General features: G+C 33.7%; 1 protein-coding gene and 1 pseudogene across 1 annotated transcript in view; both read right to left on the reverse strand.

Moving 5' to 3' along the window:
- Positions 1-20,778, reverse strand: part of LOC149908415 (homeotic protein antennapedia-like) — a 165,836-nt gene extending 145,058 nt beyond the window's left edge. The window contains exon 1 of the mRNA XM_090101877.1: positions 20,282-20,778. The gene's annotated coding sequence lies outside the window, so the exon portion shown is untranslated. The remainder of the gene's footprint in view (positions 1-20,281) is intronic.
- LOC149908416 (RNA-binding protein Rsf1 pseudogene) lies at positions 850-1,572 on the reverse strand (annotated as a pseudogene).
- Positions 20,779-22,764: the final 1,986 nt, after the last annotated feature.

Genomic DNA, 22,764 nt, shown 5'->3' on the forward strand with positions numbered 1-22,764 from the left:
ATACAGTGTACGATAAAACGTAAGTTATCTGTTATACGCTACAGTTATGTCCAAGTGATCATATCGAAAGTCCCCAAGGGTGGGGGGGGTAAGCTGAGGTAGTAGGGGGGAGGGGTCAAATTAAAATTATACTTATTTCTAGGTAAATTTTATACATAAAATGTCCTTTAAATTATGTCGTATTATACATATTATATTTTTAACCCCCGATGCAAAAATATGGGTGATAAGTGTTTGACCGCTCCCCCCGTGTGTGTGTGTGTTTGTGCCACCGTAGCTCGCTAGCAGGTAATCCGAATTAGATGATGTTTTTTAGTTAGGCAGCATATTTTCCGACGCTGGTTCTTAAATAAACTGTATCAAAATCGGTTCATCCATTTATTGTAACTAGGTATATAGGGGTAAAAGTGAGAATGAAAATAACTAAAGTTGTCGAATATACTTTAGTGATATATTAAATGAAAGTGAACGACCTATCAGTAAAAATAAGTCAAATTTTACCAAAATCGGTTCATCCATTTATTTGATATAGGTATAAAAGTGGTAGATAATAAAAAAGTGAATTTTGACTCAAGTGACATATGAAATGAAAGGGCATGACGTGTAAAGTATAATTAGACATATTTAATCAAAATCGGTTCATCCATTTACTATACCTATATACAGGGTGTAATCGTTAAGTGTGCACAGGCGATTTTTCCGTAAGTATTACAGATAACAAAAAACCTTTAAACTGATATCGAAAGTACTTAACCTAATGAGTAAAATGGCCGTAATAAATTTTTAAAAATAAATCGAGAAATATCAAAAAAATTATCTTAAAACCTATGTATGTATGAAATATTTGTGTTTTAATTCATTTGTGTTTTAATTATTATACATAATGAAACTTAGCCCATAAAGTGCTTAGGTACAATGTTAAAGATACACTGAAGGTTGTTGTTCTTCTTCATTTTGATACGACGACTATAAGTAATTAAAGATAAAGGGATCTCTAAGTCCTAAGACATCGACAGAACTGTTCCTAGCATTAAACCCCCAGTATTAGACGAACATTGATTTTTTAACACTCGGAAGGCTTCAGATTACAATTAACATTAAACCTAACTAAAAACTACAATTAAATTAAAATCGACCGATGGGTGACCTGGATCTGCCGTTGTCTCTGTTGCCTGACCCATAACCATTGCGGTTGAAGGAGCGACCGCCACCCCCGTAATTGTTATAGGGTCTGCTCCCACCGCCGGAGCCACCAAACGAGCGGCCGCCACCGCCTCGCCCGCCGAAGTTTCCGCCGCGACCGCCGCCGCGGAAACCTCTGCGGGGACCGTCACGTTTTCTCGATAGTTCTACTTTTAATGTCGCGCCTAACATCTCGAAACCGTTCATCGCGCTACAAGCATCCTCCGCCTCCTGCATGTTTTCGAATTCTATGAAAGCGAAACCTGGGGGGTTAAGTGCGACCCAGACAGAGTTCAATTTGCCATATTTATCGAATTCCCGTTTCAAATCCTCTTTTTTGATTCCTTCAACTAGACCGCCCACGTACACGCGAGTTCCTCCCGAGCTCATTGTGAACATCCCGTATACATTTAATATGAAAGATTTTAGCTTTATAACATTATTTTGGTTGAAAGTACTTTATTAACTTTAACACAATATGTTATTAAGATATAAATTAACAAAGACATTATTTTAACATTACTTATAACATTGTTCTTACAATAATCGAAATATACGATTAACAACGGCGTGCGCGCTGCGGCGACTACGCAAGGGAACATTCTAGATAACTATGCGGCCCGCGACGGCCGCTGCGGCGAGCGGGGTGCGCGGTGCTGAGGCGGGGGGGGGGGGGGAAAGGAGAAGGGGGCCCACCCCGGGTTACGCTTGAACGTTAGGTACAGCGCGTTACAGCTTTGTTTTTTTTTTCTGGGTTTTCTGCTTTAATTACTTCGCAAATTTGAAGTGGCATTTTCCACGCTTTTTCCGGACATTTTCACGCATTTTCCGGATATTTTCCAGACATTTCCCTGGCATTTTCCGGTTATTTTCCGGGATTTTCCGGACATTTTCACGCATATACCGGATATTTTCCGGACATTTTCACGCATTTTCCGGATATTTTCCGGACATTTTCACGTATTTTCCGGATATTTTCCGGGGATTTTCCGAGCAGTTTCCGGGCATTTTCCAGGCATTTTCCACGCTTTTTCCGGACATTTCCACGCATTTTCCGGATATTTTCCGGACATTTTCACGCATTTTCCGAGAATTTTCCGGGCATTTTCCACGCTTTTTCCGGACATTTCCACGCATTTTCCGGATATTTTCCCGACATTTCCCTGGCATTTTCCGGTTATTTTCCGGGATTTTCCGGACATTTTCACGCATTTTCCGGATATTTTCCGGGGTATTCCGAGCATTTTCCGGGCATTTCCCTGGCATTTTCCGGGGATTTTCCACGCATTTCCCAGGCATTTTCCGGGGATTTTCCAGGCATTTTCCGGACATTTTCACGCATTTTCCGGACATTTTCACGCATTTTCCGAGAATTTTCCGGGCATTTTCCACGCTTTTTCCGGACATTTCCACGCATTTTCCGGATATTTTCCCGACATTTCCCTGGCATTTTCCGGTTATTTTCCGGGATTTTCCGGACATTTTCACGCATTTTCCGGACATTTTCACGCATTTTCCGGATATTTTCCGGGGTTTTCCGAGCATTTTCCGGGCATTTCCCTGGCATTTTCCGGGGATTTTCCACGCATTTCCCAGGCATTTTCCGGGGATTTTCCAGGCATTTTCCGGACATTTTCACGCATTTTCCGGATGTTTTCCGGACATTTTCACGCATTTTCCGAGAATTTTCCGGGGATTTTCCGAGAATTTTCCGGGCATTTTCCAGGCATTTTCCACGCTTTTTCCGGACATTTCCACGCATTTTCCGGATATTTTCCAGACATTTCCCCTTTCATTTTCCGGTTATTTTCCGGGATTTTCCAGACATTTTCCGGGATTTTCCCGGGAATTTTCCGGGGATTTTCCGAGCATTTCCCGGGGATTTTCCGGATGTTTCCCAGACATTTTCCGGACATTTCCCTGGCATTTTCCGGGGATTTTCCACGCATTTCCCAGGCATTTTCCAGACATTTCTCAGGCATTTTCCGGGGATTTTCCAGGCATTTTCCGGATATTTTCCGGACATTTTCACGCATTTACCGGATATTTTCCGGACATTTTCACGCATTTTCCGGATATTTTCCGGACATTTTCACGCATTTTCCGGATATTTTTCCGGGGATTTTCCGAGCATTTCCCGGGGATTTTCCAAACAGTTATTTATCTTAGTCAGTTATTAATCTGTAAGTATTTATAATTTAGTTGTTTATGGTAGTACGTGTTTCAAGACGTGTTTACTCAATAATTGTGTGTTAAGTAGTAACTACTATGCAGTCACTATTCCACGCGGACGAAGTCGCGGGCACAGCTAGTGTTAAATATATACAGCTACTGGAGTAGGTATATTATATTATATCAATTCATTCAATTCTATATTAACAAACACGATAAACTAAATTACCTTTAACAAAAAGAAGTTTGTACAACGTCAATAATTATAAGTTGATTATGATTTAATAAGCGGTATTAAAAATGAAATTACCGCATATTACAATAACAACTACCGCTCAGGCATCATTATCGCTAACCTATAATTACGCGGCGCGCGCTGATTGGCGGAAGGTGTTCGTTTATTTGTTTTCTAATCCTTGCTAGTCTATCTTTAAAGCGAGCGTGTGGCGACATCCTTTATCGCGGGTCGCGCTTCTGTTTTTGTTCTGTTTGTCTGTTTTGCTTGCAGCCATATTGCGCTCGTAAATTATCACGGAGAGAGATTTGTTTCCATAGTTCTGCGGCCGCAATACATCAGCGTTCGCCGGATGTTAGTTTATGTTGACGCTCGCTTTGTATTTGGCGATTTCGTGCCTGTCAAGCTGGACAGACGTGACAATTCCCGCTTATATATTATGGATGTAAAAATTTTATTGGACACTTTATTAAGGAATAAATTGAGCCGAAAACGTATGTAGAGTTTCAATTTTTGATGAATCTATGAAGTATTTTTTTCTATATCTACTGCAAAAGTCAATAATAAACTGTATAAAAGTATGACTTCTAAAGAGGGCAACGATTTATGCTTATTTGTCATTTAAATATTTACCAAAGTAAGTAAAGTTCGACAAAATAATATTTTTATTTGTATCAAAGCTCATGTGTTTTATCTGTTACTGGATACGATCTTATTGATAACTATTTTATATCCATAAGAACTTGCGAACATATAACTGAAACCCCTACTATTGGTTTCTTAAACATTTTGTAACTATATGGAGCTGCTAATGTGTTTTCAGAGAAAATAAAAGGGAAATATTTTGACAGCTAACATATGTCCGTTGATCGTTAATTTATTGCAACACTTTGTTGTTCCTCTCAGTCTTTAATTAATTCATTGGGACAGCTTTTAAATTAAATGTTTCAGGAAGAAGATAATGTTAAGTGATTTATAAAGCACAAAATGGTAGCACAATAACTTAAATAAGAATTATGATACCAGATGTCAGATTTGAACTAAATACTGTTAAATAAATTGGGAACAAATACAGTAAAAATTATGCAACGCATTAAACACAGAACATTTTCTTCAAACACTTGTAAGTAAATAATCAGAGGAAAATTTGGCAGCTCTTAATATATCCATTGAGTTTATACAACTGCGTAATGTTTTACGGTATGGGCCGAGACAATAATGGCTTGCTCATAACATTACTCGTCCTCGGACCCTGTACCACGGAGCATTATCGTCTCGAAGAGTGCGCGTCGTTGCCAGCAAAATGTTCGAATCTCAGAACAATTTCGACAACTTGTAACGTTTCATGAGTCTCGAGGTACAGGGTTTTCACGAGTTAAGTTTACAGGAAACGTGTCGTATATTTAATAGAAAATAGCTTCGAAATTAGGAGAATACGTTCGAAGTTTTTTCATAGGAATCGTTCAGTTTAAAAATTAAAAATATTTTATAGAAATTTAAACTAACTTCTTGATTCTAAATAATTGTATTCTATAACTTCATATAACATGTCACTTCATCACTCATCCAGTAGGCTGTTCAAATTTACATAGAATGAGATGCGCCCAGGCTTAATTAGATGTAAAGGCATAAATCATAGTCGACTTTATGTCATTTTGATGTGACTTCAGACGAAGACGGACGCCTCTACCTCTACCTGATATTTTTATTGTAATTAATCTTAATTATTTTAAAATAGCACCAATTGATATAACGCTCAATCTTAGGCTGAAGAACTTTAAATTAGAGTCTTATTATAACTGAAATCTCTACTTCATAGCTGAAGTTATTGATATACCTAGAGAAGAAGGTAGTGAATAATATGTCATTGTTTTATGTGCAAAATTTGTTGTATTTTCGTACCAGCGATACCAGTCACCGAGTTGCACATCAATCATGGGAAAAACATGACTTAACAGTCTTTAAATATAGTATTGAAGGGATTTCCAACTTTTCCGTATTACACTTTCATTGTTTTTAAGAAGAATGTGCGTAAGGATGGTTCAATATTAAATATCAAATTCTAAAACGATTTAATTTTTAAATTAAATTTAATATAAAATTGCAATAACATACAGTGGCTTCTGGCTACAGAAGAACTAAAATATATTAAGTAAAGGTTAGAAATAGTAAACAAAGTCTATAAGCTGTAGTATATCTGTCTATACTCTATTGAATGCGTAAAATTAATATTCATTAAATAGCTTAGTTAGCTGTCGTTCATACGAAATCTAAAAACCGTATTGAAGGAGAATGGGTGCGCTTGCAATGAAAACGGCAGCTACACGCTTGATTGATGGGTTAAAGGCAGCCGAAGACAAATTAAAAAACAATTCCAATGACGACTCGTCACGGCAGTGTGGTGAAATCTTCAATTAAGGCTTTGTACTAATACAGGGTGCTATTATTGACGCGTTTTTTATTAGCTGTATAACTGTTGAGCGTTTTTACTATTCATAGTGCCCTTAATTATTTATGTGTATGATGTATTGTTTCAATGAAACCACCGTTTTTGTAGTATATATATAGCTTATAAAAGAACTTAAGAATTATTTATTGAAGATTATTTCAATAAATTGTATGAATTAAAACTTTAAAAGCGTTATGCTAATAAGGAGATTAGATAATTGAGATAGGTAAGCTTTAGATAGATTTGTTGATAAAAAATTACCTCATGTTTAAAAATATATCATTGTTATCTTAAATAGTTAAGAAATTTTTAAATAAATATACCTAGTAGTTAAGTATGATTCATTTTAACGAAATGATTCATCATAAAACTAGCTTGGTCGCTTTACATAAAAATTCCTATCAAATGGCACATAGGAATTTTTCTGATATGTACAAAAATATGATTTAAAAATAAATTATGACTTTACATATTTATGTTTTAAACATTTAAGTACACGTTTTCCCGTGTCTATTTTATTCATAGTTACATAAAACACTATGTTTTTAAGAGACATTTTAAATATTTATTATTTACAATAAACATCATCTCGTAACGTTTGTACTTGCTGCAAACTTCAATATTTTGTTGTATTATGGGCATTATTTTGTAAGAATTATTACAAAGTTTAGAATCATGTACCTATTTTGTTTTTATGCTTTAGTGAAGATCAATAGAAAATAATATAGAAAACTCACACTCACTGTATTAACCTTATAGTTAATACAGTGAGTGTAGTCCTATAAGATACAGATTATTGACTATGTTATTATGTACCTACTCAACAATAGCATGTTACAATGAAGTATCTATAGTGGCTACCTCACAAATAAAATGGTTCAGAAAGTTCTCTTTTTACCTAATTGAATTAATCCAATTACCTAGAAAGTTCATATTTACAATTACTTAAGGGATAGAAGCAACGCGAGTGAATACAAAATTGTGATACAATCTCATTAGGAGTTTATGAGCCATTAATATACTACATACCAGTACTTATGTGTAGTCAGAACACCGTGAACAATTTTAGCTGCCGGAGTAATTAATTAGGTGGTCCTATGTGATGGGGAGATTTATAGTTCAGACGCGAAGATCGTTGGCAATCTTTAGCTATTTTGTTGCTAACTACGCTTTAAACACTACGGAAGCCTTATATTATTATTAACGAGGTGTATTTCAGATCTGTGCTATATTTTACTTGTGCGATTGAAGTACGGAAGATGATTGAGGGTGAACTGGTTCAAATTGTTATGATATGTATATAGAGCGAATGTGTGTGTATGTAAGCCTGTAAGGGTGTGCGTGTATGTGGATTCAGTGTTGTATGTGTGTGTCAATATACCAGAATATACTTCAGATTTTGGTATATTGAAATTATGCTCAAATCTATAAACATGGTCCACTCCAAACAAAAGTTTTATTATAAAACATTTTATGAGATATTACTATGCAAACAGGGTCAAGAGACGTATTATATAATATCGTCTATCTATATCACAAAATCCAAGAATATACATACATATTATATACCAACTTAATATATAAATGTATAGTTAGTAATAACAATTAGTAAATATGCCAAATATATGAGCATAAACAATCCATACTATACATAAACAATTAACCATGTACCTACTCACGTACTGACAGAGATATAGCCCACATAGGTGTGTATGTACATACCTTATGCCATTCTAAAAGGAATTCCTAATTATATTGGAATTTACCTACATATTAACTAATCATTGACACAAAAATTACATATGATTGTGTATTAATTATACCTACTTTATAAATATTTTAATCTAAGGCCAATAACAAAATCAATGTAGTTAGAGCACTTAACTAGAGATTTTAATATTTATTACTAATATTTGAAAAATATAAATTATTATAACATGTAATTAACATCAAGTGATTTATATATTAGAAATAATTTATATCCTATATTGAGTAGGTATGCCATGCAATAATTTATTTCAAGTAGAAGTCCACGTTTGATCGCAAAGAGCGAGGTCAAGCTATTATGCGTTGAGCAGTCAGCTCTGTGATGCCTAGATAGATAACGTGCGCTATGAAGCAGTTGCAATTTATGCCAATTTATCATTCTACTGTCATAAACTTACCATAAAATATATCAACTGACATAACGCATGAATAAAATTCATAATAACACCACACTGAGTTCAATATCCGTTTTTAAAAACAACTCTTAATTACAATTCAATATCACAACACGACATAACTGCATCAAAAAATATAGACATGAAAGTAATCCTAGAGCACCACCTATATTAATAAATCAGCATGAGCCGTTTATTAGGTTCCCCGGTAACTATATCCGCACCTTGCTCAAACAAAAACTTGAAACAATTAAGGAAACATAGCGTTATAACGTAAAAGCAATTTGTCCGCTATTTCAAAATGTACATTAATCCTATAGCAGGAGAGATTAATTTCAATTGTGACGCAATTTTATCGATATTGATATGAGACGGCATGTGGCATTCCAAAGCAGGTTTCTTCGATGAACTGCATTTTCATAGAATTACCAGCGTTTTTCCGACACCTTACAATTGCGTGTTGCGAATTCTAGAAAGTGATGTACGTTTTTTTAATTGGCTATGGTATTTTAAACGGTAAATGTGTTGTATTCAGTTTAGAACGAATTAAAACGATCTGTCTTTGTACTTCTAAATTTGCAATAATATTATGTAGGTAACTAGTTGTAAAGATTAACATTTTAGCATGAGCATACAAACTCAAACGTAATATGTACATAACACATATATCTATATGAATCTAATTAAGTAAAAACATTAATTTTAATATTTAATGTTTAATAATCTTTTTAAAACGGCGTTGACATATTGCACGCCTCATAAGCGAAGCGTTGAGGTGGGTACTACTGTCACTTCGCGCAAAACATCAGATTTTTCAAACTTAAAATGTCTTTATGTATCATACATTGCACTTGTAAGATAATACATACACACACATATTAAGAAAAAACACTATTTTTAACGTTCATGATATTTTTGATGTCATTTTTGTTATTTAAACTAGTTAAAAAACAGTTTAAAAAAGTTCTGTCTTGGACGTCCGTGTGTCTGTATGTGCGGATCCTTTTTCTTGTTAACACGATAGCGACCGAAATACTTTACTAATCGAGTCTTTTTTTTTCTCTTACGCTTGAGTATGCTCAGGAATAGAACCCTTTCATTTTTCAGGGTCTGATTCGATGTGGTTTAATTGTTATTAAATAAACAAAAATAATAATTAATAAATATTTATTAAAAAAAAATTATGAGGCGTGCACTTTTGGATTTTCCAAATTATTTTTTATACTTATTATTTTTTATAGTATTTTAAAGACTATAAGATGAAGAAGCATAAATTAAATAATTTTGCACATCTCTACTTTGCTTACATTAGTCGCGTCATAAATAGTGGATTTAATTTTGTTCCCATATCGAATGTAACCGCAACCGTATCAAAGTTATAGCATAAATAAAAAGAGGTTTTGCAAAGAGCGAACATCTAACGATGCGAGCGTAGCGAAGCGAATTCTTCAAGTTTCAAGCCTCGAAGTTTTACAGGTGCGGTTTCTCTACATTTAGCGAAGGATTTCAATTAAACTCTATACGAATTTGCCAAGTCTAACGTTCAACTCGAATTAAGCACTTAGCATGTTTGTGAAATATGTGAGTGCGAGTTATAAGCTATAGTTTTAACTACAATTGTATCTAATGTTCATTTCGAGGTAGATATCATTGTATTCAATGCGCCCTATCGTTCAATTGACATAATAAAAATGTAGGTTCAACATAAATTTTACTGTAATTTGAATTATGATATCGAATAAAAATATTCAACATCGACTTTCCTAATTTATCTAATTAATATGGTGTTGCTATCTCAAACTACGTTTAAATTTAATCATTCCCCATAAATATCTAGCTAAATTGAAACGTCTTAATAAACTTGTTTGTCTTGTTAATAATACCAACAGTAGGTATTCTATTCAAGTTTGATACCTACACAAAATTCCTTGTATAAGCTCCTTGTTTCATAATTCAACATGGTATTATAAATGGCTTAGTTGCTGAGACTGACAATAATGTAACTGGTTGGAAGACTAAAGGATATAGTATAAAATAAACAACGTATTTATAAAGTATTCAAAGGAATTGTGAAATAGTTCGTTGTAAGAATATATTTAAATGATTACTAAAAATAAAAACGTAGCGGTCTCGTTACTAAATTAGCACTTTCGCAAGAGTGAAGTTTTCACACGATTTTCATATTCCCACGCGCGGAGCGTTACAAAAGGGGCTTAAAAGTGAATTGAGGAATCCTTAACTCACGTACGGAGTCGTTTAGAGGTTACTAGGCTTGCTCAAGACCGGTTTGTCACATGGCCCTCGCCACGTGCGGCCTCCAGAATATACTATATGGAGTTATCTATATATAATCAAACGGTGACTCGGACCTCTGGTGGACCATTAAACGAAAATGTTAACGGACTTTTTATTTAAAGTATGAAAATTTTATCTGTATAAAATGTAGACTGTGCTTGAATATAGTGTAAGCTATTTGATTAATGATAGCTTGTTTTAGACATAAACTTAGGTACCTACCTATTTAATTTAATAAAATGGTATTTATTTTAATAGAAAATAAAAAAAATATGCGATACAGATATACAATACCATTTTATATTAAGTTGATAAAATATTCAAATTTATTTATAACTTATTTTTCTGAATAATTCATAAAATATTTGATTAATACGAAATGTAATTTGAGTGCTGTAGCCTGTATTTTCTATCATATATTTTTCTAAATTGAAATTGCACAGATAACAATATTTTATGGGACTTATTTATTTCATTTAGTATCTAGATATTTTTATAAAATTGAAAAGTAAATAACAAATCTCATACAGCTTTAATACGTATAATGGGGCGGCCTTGTCATTTCAGAGTGATCTCTACCAGGCTAACTTATTTAGCTCTAACTTATTTAGTTAATAAAGTAACAATGATTGATTGTTCTAGAACAGAAGTTAAGAAACAGTTGGGCGCGGCACGCACGGGGAACAACCACCCCAAAACTTAGCACATTATTCAAGCAAACGCGACTCTTGAGTAATTTTGAAATATTACAATTTTCAAGTCATACCACAGCTTCGACGGGCCGGCTAAACTTTTTTATAACATAAATAACGTTACTTAAAAGTTATTAGAGTATTTAGCGAATAGAAAACGTTTTAAATTTAATGAAAAATACTCATACTGGAGTATTTTTATGCTTATCTGAAGAAAAACTCAATTACTATCGTACCAAAGTAATATGATTCATTAACAGTCTTTAGTTAAATATACAGAATGAAGTTATACAATTAATGTATGTTTGTTGTAAAATTAATATTATTTCCATTTCAAAACCGTAAGCTTAAAAAAACGTAAACAAACCGTTAAAATGTGTCCATTTTCACTGAGGAGGTTAATTTACAATTAGGTACATTAAGTGGTCCTAATGCAAAATCCTTGTTTCAAATAATGAAGTCATAATATGAAAAGGACGAAGGAAGTTTAAAATGTATTTGAGGCAACATGTCTTATCAGTGAAAAATATCTATTAAATTTTAATATCTGTTAGTCTTTAGTCATGTTTTTTTCTATTTTATTAATGTACCACGAGTTTTTTAATTAACCGTGAAATGTTTTATAAACTAATTTAAAATTCACTACGCATAAATTGCACAATACGCATGTGAAGTTTGTTTTTTATAAAATATTTTTTAAAAAGAAATGAAAGAATTTCTTTGAAGTACAATCGCTCCTCACTGACCTTTGTTACAAAGGAATAATAAATATTTGCGCACAATAGAGACGGGAGCAATTAAAAACTATTAAAACAAAAGAATCATCTTCACATTTCAAAAGAATCATCAAGTTTAACAAAGGCGTGTTTAAAAAATACAAACATGTGTTTAAATGTGACGTAACAGTAATCACAAACTCAAAACTAAAGTGCACATCTCGTAGTAAATCAGTAAAAAAATTGCATTCTGTCGTCTATTGTGATGTTAAACAGCGAAAAGATGCAAATACAACGCACGAGACCCGTTATGTTTACAAATTTCTTTGAAGGTCCGTTAACTTTAAAAAAATAAAAGAATGCTTTTATCTAGTGACAATAGGAACAGACCGTCAGGGGTCGTGAGACAATAAAATTGCACAATTTACAAAGAGGATTTAGACAAAGCTCATATTTTCTAGCAATTCACCTGCTTAAGTAAGCAGGTAACCAATTATTATGGTAATGCATTTGACAATGAATCAATGATATGATGTTTTGAAGAACTGTGGCCAAAAGACGATCGGCGCTGAAACACCTTGTGGTAATTTATTGCTCTATTTATGTAGGCTTATAACAAAAGCTCGTTTCCGTGTTCTTTATCAAAGGACGCTATCGGTTGACACGAAAATTTACAGCTCTTAATGTATGAAAAAATTCACGAGAATTCACTTTGTTTAATGTAACTTTATTGATAATATTTTTATGAGAAGCCTATTAAATAATGTGAGTTTGAACGATATTTGTACGCGAAACCAGCTATTGAACAGATGCGGTGAGGTTTATGACTGCTAATAGAGTTTATGGCTTTTTTATTGACATTAATGTTCTCTTGATTCTACCGTTTACGACCGCCTCATTCATTATCGAAGTGTGAGGTCAAAACATCTTTAAATCAGACGAAAATATGATTAAGTAGTTGATACGTATTCGTCCTAATTGATCAACTATAATCGAGCTTTATGTTTACATTTATTGACTATATACGTCAATCTTATCGAAATTATGTTGTCATTGCATTTAAATGAGAATGTAAGTAATCAACGGATAAGAATGAAAAATATTGTAAGTATATATTCTGAATCGTGACACACTTAATTACATGCAGTTATTTAAATTGATTGTTGTTTATACATAGGTATTTATATAAATTGCATACGCATTTAAACAAAATTCTATTTAAACTTTTGATTGCAGGTAGGTATATTATAATTTATACACGCGAAATAAACTTGAAATAATTTGTTATAAACTATCTATAGTATAAATACAATATATTTATGTGGATACAGAATGTTCTGGGACAAAGGGTAGGGGAGAGCGGGGATGAAAGTCACATTTTTAACTTTTTTTGTGTAACTTCCAAAATACGTTGTTTAGGAATGATATTTGTATACCAAAGGATAGTGTAATTATTCTGGTACAAAATAAATAAACGTATTTTTGTGTAATATCATCAGTTGTAGAAATATTTTGTATTTTCACTCCAAAGAAAAATGTGACTTATAACCCCGGGTCAGGGATGGTTGTCACAATGCCTAGGGTAGGTAGTCACATACTAAATAACAGGTATTTTATAAATAGAAAGTCACTTTTTGGTCTTATAATTTTACGGAATAGTTTTTAATTAAGAACTCTTAACCTAATAAAACCGTAGACAGTCTTTATTACAGTCTGAATATTAAGAATCACAATTTTGGCAAATGTAATTTAGTAGATCAGATGTGCATGTTTCGTGAGCCCAAAATATATCCTGGCATTGTACCCAAACTTCTCTAGATTTGCTTGCTGAGTATGGCGACAAACAGACTAAGCAGAAATCTTCATTCTCTTTCTCTTCTTCATTGTTGTCAGATTTCTTCTTGTTTTTATTAGATTTAGAAACCTTCTTCTCTTATTTTTTCTCACTCAATACACGTTTTGATACTTTCTTTTTCTTAGCATCTTGCTCCTTCTTTTGGAAGTGAAAACTTCTTTAGCAGCGTTGAGCACTTTTTCTGTAATGGGTATAAAATCTTAAACTCGCTTCAGGACACGTGACCTGATCGAAAAAGCGTAAGACGGATACCATTTCAAAATATCAAACATGCTCAACATTAATAATCAAGTTTTCACTTCTGCTGGCACTCCCGGAGTGCAACCCGCCTTTTTTTCTCTTCTAAATAGGTCTTTTTCGGTATATCTGTCAGAATGGCCGATTTACATTTTATTTTATCACCTTGCTGCGACTTGCGTGGAGGCGCTTTTGGTAGTGGTTTCAAAATAAGCGGGATACGTTCAGTGTAGATTTTACACCACTTGGACCTGGTATCGCTAGGGGCTCCCGGGTTCTTACTCCACTTGGACCTCGTATCGCCAGGAGCTCATTGGGACCTTGATTCTACAAAGATTCCCCTAGCATCGGACTATCTATAAAATTTTATTTTTTCGGCGTTATTGCGCGAATATTAAGAGCCAGGTTATAATAATCGTGAGTCAATATAGAGTCATCAAGGATAGATGGACTTCCAGCAGGTTCGTTAGGGTGATTTTCCGGTGTTGATTGAAAATTATCGGCTGAAACTAACAATCTCAAAACGAAAATAAAGCCAGCTCGCATACAGGGGGCTGGTTGTCACATGTGACAACCAGACCCCGAAAATTTGTGACAACGAGCCCCATAACACGTTTTAGAAAAATAACATTGAAAATAAATTCCGGATAATGAATATCTAAAAAATTATACTACGATATTATAAAACACATTTTATCATCATCAAATGAACTGAAAGATTATTACTGTAAAACAAGAACGTATACTTACGAGGTTCGACACAGCAGCACAAAAATTTACTTTTGCTGCCCGAAAACAATAAACACGTATGATTCCCTCACGGCAGATCGGAGCGGTCTGACGTGAAGTTGGGACAGCGTTGTCACTGTATCGCTCTTGCCACGCTGTTCAACAGACTTATTCGATAGTTCAGTTTTGTGTTAAGACCGCTGTGACAATCAACCCGTGAGACAACCAAACCCGGTCTCCCCTATGCTTAGGGTGGACGATTAAGTAATAAATATATTTAAAGTATAAGACAATGATGTTGTAACAAGCGGGACCCAATGAGAATACAAACGTGCGCTCCCACACCGTATAATTTATAGCTTATTCGATAATTATGCGGATTTAAAGCTGAAGTGTGCTTTACGGTCCGGTTTACGGTTCTTCGCGATATCTAGCGATAAGGCAATTTGCGTTTTGTTACCGCACCGGTGGGACGGATTCGCTGCGATGTGGTCACCGGTGTATGTACGATACGAACGGCTATTTGCTTATTCCGCTGCGGCTGCGAGACGATCGCTCGCCACGTTTGAAGTGACTGCAATTTGTCTCCAACGACGTATTTCAAGTAGATATGATCGTGTGTACGACCGCTTGCATACATTTTTCACTAACAGATGTCGATTTTTTGCAAGTATCGCGGGAGGTAACGCGTTCACCTGGTACTTCAGAATGTTTGACGCTTCGAATTAAGTTTTTATCAAAATTAAATACTGCCCCGACGGCGTATCTACGCGACGCGATGCGGCGCCAATAAAACGTTTAACTACCTATATTTAGAACTGCATCGATATTTATATTATTCGCTGACACTACAGTTGTTGCGAGCATTCATGTGCCATGAAGATAAAAATATGCAAATACAGTCTTAGAGGAAGCTGCGGTCTCGACTCTCGAATAAATCGAGAGCGCATCGTAAAATGACCATTAATCGTAGATACAGCTCGGCGCTAATTAAAAACAGGTCTGTATCGATACTATAAAAAATTTACTAACTTTCTTTTAACATAGCTTAATGTGTGAACAAGCAAGAAACTGAAATAAAATAGTCGATAAATAAACATGAATTTTAATCAAATTCGAGTGGCAGATGCTCGATTCACATACGGCAATAACGAGTGGAGTGGCACACCTCGCGTCGCAAAAACCGAGGTATTGTTGGAATCACTCATTAACTTATTAAGATGATAATTTATTACCGTGAGGGAGACAATTTCACGATCGATATAGAGTCCTTTGCATTACTACTCATCTTTTTTGTTCCGTTTTAGTAATAAATGCACTACAATAATGGTACGATTGTGCGAGTTGTTGTACGTTTATTTTATTTATATTTTTTTATGTTTTCATTTATATTCAATAGTTTAAAAACCGAGTTTGTCTTTAATTTTTTATTTGTATCTGCAAAATATATGGCATAACAAATATATATATATATATACATGTATATCTATACATAATTATGCATTTGTATTATAGGCTGTTGTTTTATGAGCATTGGTAGGAAGTTAGAACTACTTCCATTTTATTTCACATAATAAATCATAACACATACCTAACTATACATATATAAGTCGCTCCATCATGTATTTTATGACAGTAAAAATGACACAGAACCTTTGCAAGTTCTTCATACAACACTATAAGTATTTAGATAGATAGATAGATAATACTTTATTGCACACACACAAGATTTACATAAAACACAAAAAAAGAACAAACAGATACACGTATGTACAAATGGCGGCCTTATCGCTAGGCAGCGATCTCTTCCAGACTGCCATTAATTTCATCAAGGAAAACTATTTATTGTATTGAAAGTAAGTATATAACAGAATACCCATAAATTAATACATAAATACTAAAGAATAAGATTGAAATTCTTTAATTAAATCATTTAATACCCAGCGACAATAACATAGCTACAAGTGGAATAAAGCAATGAATGGTCCCAACGCATACTTTGAACTTGAGCGGCCTTTTTGCCCTAAATATCTATTTGCCGACTTAGTGCAAAGCCGTTTCTAGCCTTTATAAAATGCATTTGATACATTGTTGAAACCTGCTTACATACAATTACTGCCTGTCAGTGTTCATCGGTATTTTATAAGAATTTACATTAAATATTTATTTAATTAGTCACATACTGTGTGTATTAATGGGTTATTTCATATAACAGATATTAAACACTTAATAACTTTATGAAGTAAACTTGAAATACTAAATTTATTAACACATTTTCAGTTTTATTAACCTTTAAAGACAAATTGATCACGATTTACTTGTTTAAAAAAATGTAGAGCTAAAAATATATTTTATATTTCGCATATTTTGTAATGGCGAAACATTCTCTATTGTTTATTCCTTTATGCTACTAAGCGTAATACAGATTTTAGTTTAGAAAACACTACAGAGGTCAGATTGTAATCAAACTCTATGTGAAAACTAAATTATGGCGGCGCGTGCGCAGAATCGCAAACGTTTTCAACACATCATAATATTACAATATAATTCTGTGAATGGAATTTATATGGTTTACATTACAAATTAACTGTTTTAAACGGATTATTATTTATTTGTTTTTGGTAGTGATTAAGTATTTTCACCAATGAGAAGTTAGCACTTTAAATTTTTAGTAGGTACCTATGTCAAAACTTAGGTTTGACATAGGTACCAACTATCATATTATTGTTTTAATGTACATATATAATATTTTTATTGTATTATTACAAACCTTACAATTAGATATCATTATTAGATGTGTTTGATTAAATATACATGTACAATAACTAACACCTATAAACGATGTTTAATTCAATTTTCTAAGTACGTGGTAGGTGTCATTTAATGAGGGTAGTTTTTATGACAAATCTCGTCAAGATAGTTTTAATAAAAACTTGCTCCCAATACAGCTATGTACGGTGTGATAAATTATATCCTATAATATTATCTTAGGATCAGTGTCTCATTTATTTCTTTGCAATTGGACTTTTAATTCTTTCCTACAAATATGGAATATGAAGCGTTAATGCGGAGTTTATTTTTGCTTTTTTTATGGATGTTCTATTTTTATGTGGGAAAACATTTATTAGTTTTGTGTATGTAATTAACATGTATGAGGTTTTTTTTTTAAGTTTATTAATATGTATTATGTATAATTTGGGTATTTATACAATGAAAATATATGCTGTATCTATGTTGTGTCAACACGTGGAAATAAAACGTACCTAAGATTGAAGTGTTTTGCTGATTGTTTTAAAATATTGTTCATACCATTTCTGGCTTTAGGGTACTATCAACTTGCTTTGTTTTTCTTAGATAGGTTTTTGTTTTTCTTAGATAGAATGAATGTGATGTTTTGTAAGTTATTTGTAACTTTCCTTTACTTCACTATGTTTAATAATAGAGATCTATTTATATTTTCCACAAATGTATATTTAACACAAATTGAATCTAATATAATTAATCCTTTGTATTCAGTAAGATCATAACATAGAGAGCCACTATCTGTTTTAATTTATATACATACATATTTTAAAGTAATTTAAGGAGCTATAAGTTGGCTCTATCATTTGTATTTTGTATTGTGTATAGGTAGACTTTTCTTAGTAGGAGACAAAATAAAATGTTTGATGCTCAATTTTTAAATAAAAATCAACGTTTAAATATTAATTAATTTAGAAATTGGAAACAACTTTCAAAATTAAAGTTAGATTTATTTTGCTTAAATGTACCAAATGTAAGAATACAAATACAAACAAATTCTTGACTATAAAAAATGTATAATTCATGTATATAATATAATAATTGACGTCATCGAAAAACAGGTAACATTACCTTGTACATTGAACCAGGTTACTAACCCCTTATCACGCGGCTAGGTGAAATATTTTTAATTTAAATTCAAACAAGAACCCACAGAAAAGTAATTATTTGTTATCTTTTAATTTTAGTTAATGGCACTATTTACATGGCGGTGGAGATACAGTTAATTATAAGTGGATATAGTCTTCCAATAGGAGGTTAACATTTCCTTATTGGGCTCATAAATTTACCTATCAAATGATTTACCGTTTACCCGTTTTATTGCCTCACTATTTTATTAAGGTATCAAGTACCTTATTATTAATTATATTTTATTGGAAAATTATGAGAGGATATAATATGATGGTACTGACTGTATTTAAAAAGTATTATACATACATGGTTTAGGTTACTTATAAAATACATCTCTACACTACACTCATATAAAGATAATTTATTAATTATTTTTTATCATGTCCTCTAGAGGTTGGTATATTTATTTTCCCAATAGCTCTATATATCAATTATATACCACCTAGGTAAGTAATTTATATTAGGTAATTATTTCTAATAGATATAAGGTGTTGATGTTTTATGACTACACATAGTAGGTAAATATTTTTTATTTCAAACAATTTTAATAGTCTCTATCAAACAACCCAAACTAATGATGAATTTTATTATATACTAGCGGTCCGCCCCGGCTTCGCCCGTGGTACATGTTTACGTTTTCTCTACATAAGAACCATCCTCGTACTTCAAGGAATATAATAAAAAAAGAATTATCGAAATCGGTTCAGCCGTTCTCGAGTTATGCGCTTACCAACACATTTTGCGATTCATTTTTATATATAAGATTATTCATTAACAATATATAAAAATGAATCGCAAAATGTGTTGGTAAGCGCATAACTCGAGAACGGCTGAACCGATTTCGATAATTCTTTTTTTATTATATTCCTTGATGTACGAGGATGGTTCTTATGTAGAGAAAACGTGAACATGTACCACGGGCGAAGCCGGGGCGGACCGCTAGTTAACAATAAAATAGCTGTAGCTGTACTTATTGCATATTTAAAAGAGCCTTCTTAAATAATATATTTTTATCCTTTGAAGTAACGCAAAAATAGGCTTTAAAGCAACGTTGTAAGGTTCATTACTACTTGACATTTTCGAATGTATGACTATGTAGAGCTAAGTAAGAAAATAGATTATTATTGTGGATTTGCTATATGTAGATATGTTTGAAAATTTATGTTGTGATAGTCTGTATTTTTTTCATTTTATACATAATTCAGTGTTTGTTTTGTAAGACAGAGTAGGTAGTAAATTCATTCGTTTTTAAAATACTTTTGGTCTCCTCAAATAACCTCTTGCCCAGCTGTTCTAGAGCAACTTTGAAATGTTTATTGTCATTGTTTGGCAATCATACAAATTGAATAGTTTGTCTAAAATCTTTTTAATTAGATGTTTTCTCTAATAAAATGTGAGCGTCGTTCTTCACGCTAAATGACTCATAATAATTTTCTCCGTCGTAGTGTGTAGGGCTATTTATTGTCGGCGTTTTACAACGAATGCGCCGTTGTAATCATTTGGAATACCTATGAAATGTCATCGAGATCCCGCGCAAAAGTTTGTTCGGCGAACAGAACGTATGTGCGACCCTCTGCTCCGGCGTGAGCGAAGTCGGGAGCAATAAATCGGCAATAAACCTTACCTTAAGCGGAGCGGCCGCCGTCCGCCGTCGGCAAATGGGCTCGCGGCATCCCGCTCGCTAATAACTTCTTCACAAACTCACAGTTCTACAGAGTTTAAGAATTTCACTCGTCAAGTCACGTGTCAGCGTTTTATCGAAGGCATGAGCGCAATACGTAATGCGTCAGGCGCACGTGGGTACGCGGCCGTCAGGTGCGACCGGCGACGCGAGAAGTCGTTGTTTATGGCGCGCTGAGTTACGCAACGCGTAGTCGCCGACGCGCGCGTCAGTTGAGTGTGCCGACCGATGCTTTACGAGCGACGCCGCACCCCCCGCCTAGCGACGTACGTCGCGGCGCCGCACTAAATCTGCGACCAACAGAAAAGGACACACCACCCTCCGTTAAGCCAGCACCATTGATGTCCGAGAGACAACGTTAATCGAGCCGATTAATTGAACACTCCGTCCGCGATAGAATTGTATCGGCGGTGGTTGTCCGTAGCACGGCCGATCCGAGCAAGTGCGGCGTCGTAAAGTTTCTTCGTGTATCGTTCGATGCACCAGACGTTGATAACTAATACGTTTCACGTGAAAGTGTCTCTACTTCACACATTTGCCCGTTATTTTATATAAAATAATTATATACCTACTATGAATGCTATTTTATAACGAACGAATCTATTAACTAAAGACAGCCGTTCAGATAAGCTCTCAATGTCACTATACATCAATGTATTATTTTAAGGCGCGTGCGCACCAAATGGAACTATTGACTTAATAGATTGTCAAATTGTCAATCAACCTCATTTCATTTTGGACCGATCACTAAAACGACTTTGTCGTACTACTTCTATGGTTTTCATTATTTATAAACTAAAACTAACTAATTAAACAGATATACCTACACAGCTATTCTTTTTCCATGTTTGACAGGCAGGCATTCCTTGTCAAATAAATCATTCATATATCAAAATTCCAATCCCATTTGAATCCTTGATTTTCAATAAAAACAGAAAAAATTGAAAAAAGTATTTTTTAAACATTTTGTTTTATCTTTTTTCCTTGAGACTCTTTGACCAGATGTTTAGAAGGTCATATTATGTCATATTATGGATAGATTGTATTTATAGATTAATACACTAATCGACCAGCTTGCATCGTAGAAAGTACCACACCTCCACAAGTCGGTGTAAAATAGTTCTTTAGAAATGCTATTAGGTACGTTTCGTACCTATAGTAGGAGGTAGCCGGAGGCTGGTATCACACTTCGTAGTCCATTCTTTTATGCCTTTCGACAATAATTTCCTTATTCTTTACTGTTTAAAGGCATGCTATGCGTTTGTAGAGGCTCTATCACTGGTGATGGTGGACATCTACCTTCAGGCGATCCACCATTTGATCTCTGTGACAATAAAAAGATATCTTAGGCACACATAAAATAAAAAAATATATACCTATTATAACGTATATATTATTTTAAACTTGAATTAATTCACTTTATTTGAAGAAAAAAAGAATAACATAACAACAAAAAATAAATTCAACAAGTTGAAATAAATAATTGAACTAATATAAAATAAATAATAAATTCCGAGCTTAATTTTGTTAACAAAACAACTTTCCCATATACTATGAATACACATTTTATTATGAGCACATGGTAACTTACCTACAACTGAAGTGTTCATAAGAATATAAGACATGGATCGCCCAAATTGAAAAGATTCGAATGGAGTATAATAATAACCAATGAGAAGCGTTCGTTTGGGTGCCATTGCTCTCCCCACCAAACTCGCCGCCGCGAGATAAACGAACGCTTCAGTCATTTGTCACCGAACGGCCGACTGTTACGCTCGTCAAATAAGCATTATTATCTTAGGTAGGTATATTGTTTGTCCTTTTTTATGACTGTTGATATTTTGTGATTAATTATTTGTCTTAAATTATTATGTATTTTGATTTATTTTGTGGTAGTAAAATATTTTCGTTGACATTGAGCTTTATTTTCTTGTTGTACTGATTTATTTCATGTTTTTAAGTGAAACTTCTTTAGGCGCGTTGAGATAAAAATTTCAAGGTCGCGTCATGGCAATACCATCACGTCATGGAGTAAGGCGACGTTCATAGAAAATGTTAATGTTCATAAGTGGACTTAACAACATGACTTTAGCTTGAAGCTAATGTTTTTATATTTATCGTTGACAAAAATATTACCTATTAAGTAGAGACTATATTATTGACAACTTCATGATGAAAGTGTTAGAATGTACAGTGCCACAAACTTATCTGACCCGGTGGCAAAAACTGGAACTACGTGCCGCCATTTTGAAATGTCACATTTTCACAGACTTTTCATACGGAATATTTTGTTTATATAAAAGAAAGCGACATCAGTGACACTGTCACCGGGTCAGATAAGTTTGTGGCACTATATTAGATCAAGAGCCCACGACGGCCAGACTTTCCTTTCTTTCGGAAAGTTGAAAGTTTCTCTGTATATATCT

Source organism: Colias eurytheme, chromosome 5 (assembly GCF_061535395.1).
Source record: "Colias eurytheme isolate Ceu_HAF_F1 chromosome 5, ilColEury1 Martin Lab GWU primary, whole genome shotgun sequence".
In the NCBI taxonomy this organism is placed as follows: domain Eukaryota; kingdom Metazoa; phylum Arthropoda; class Insecta; order Lepidoptera; family Pieridae; genus Colias; species Colias eurytheme.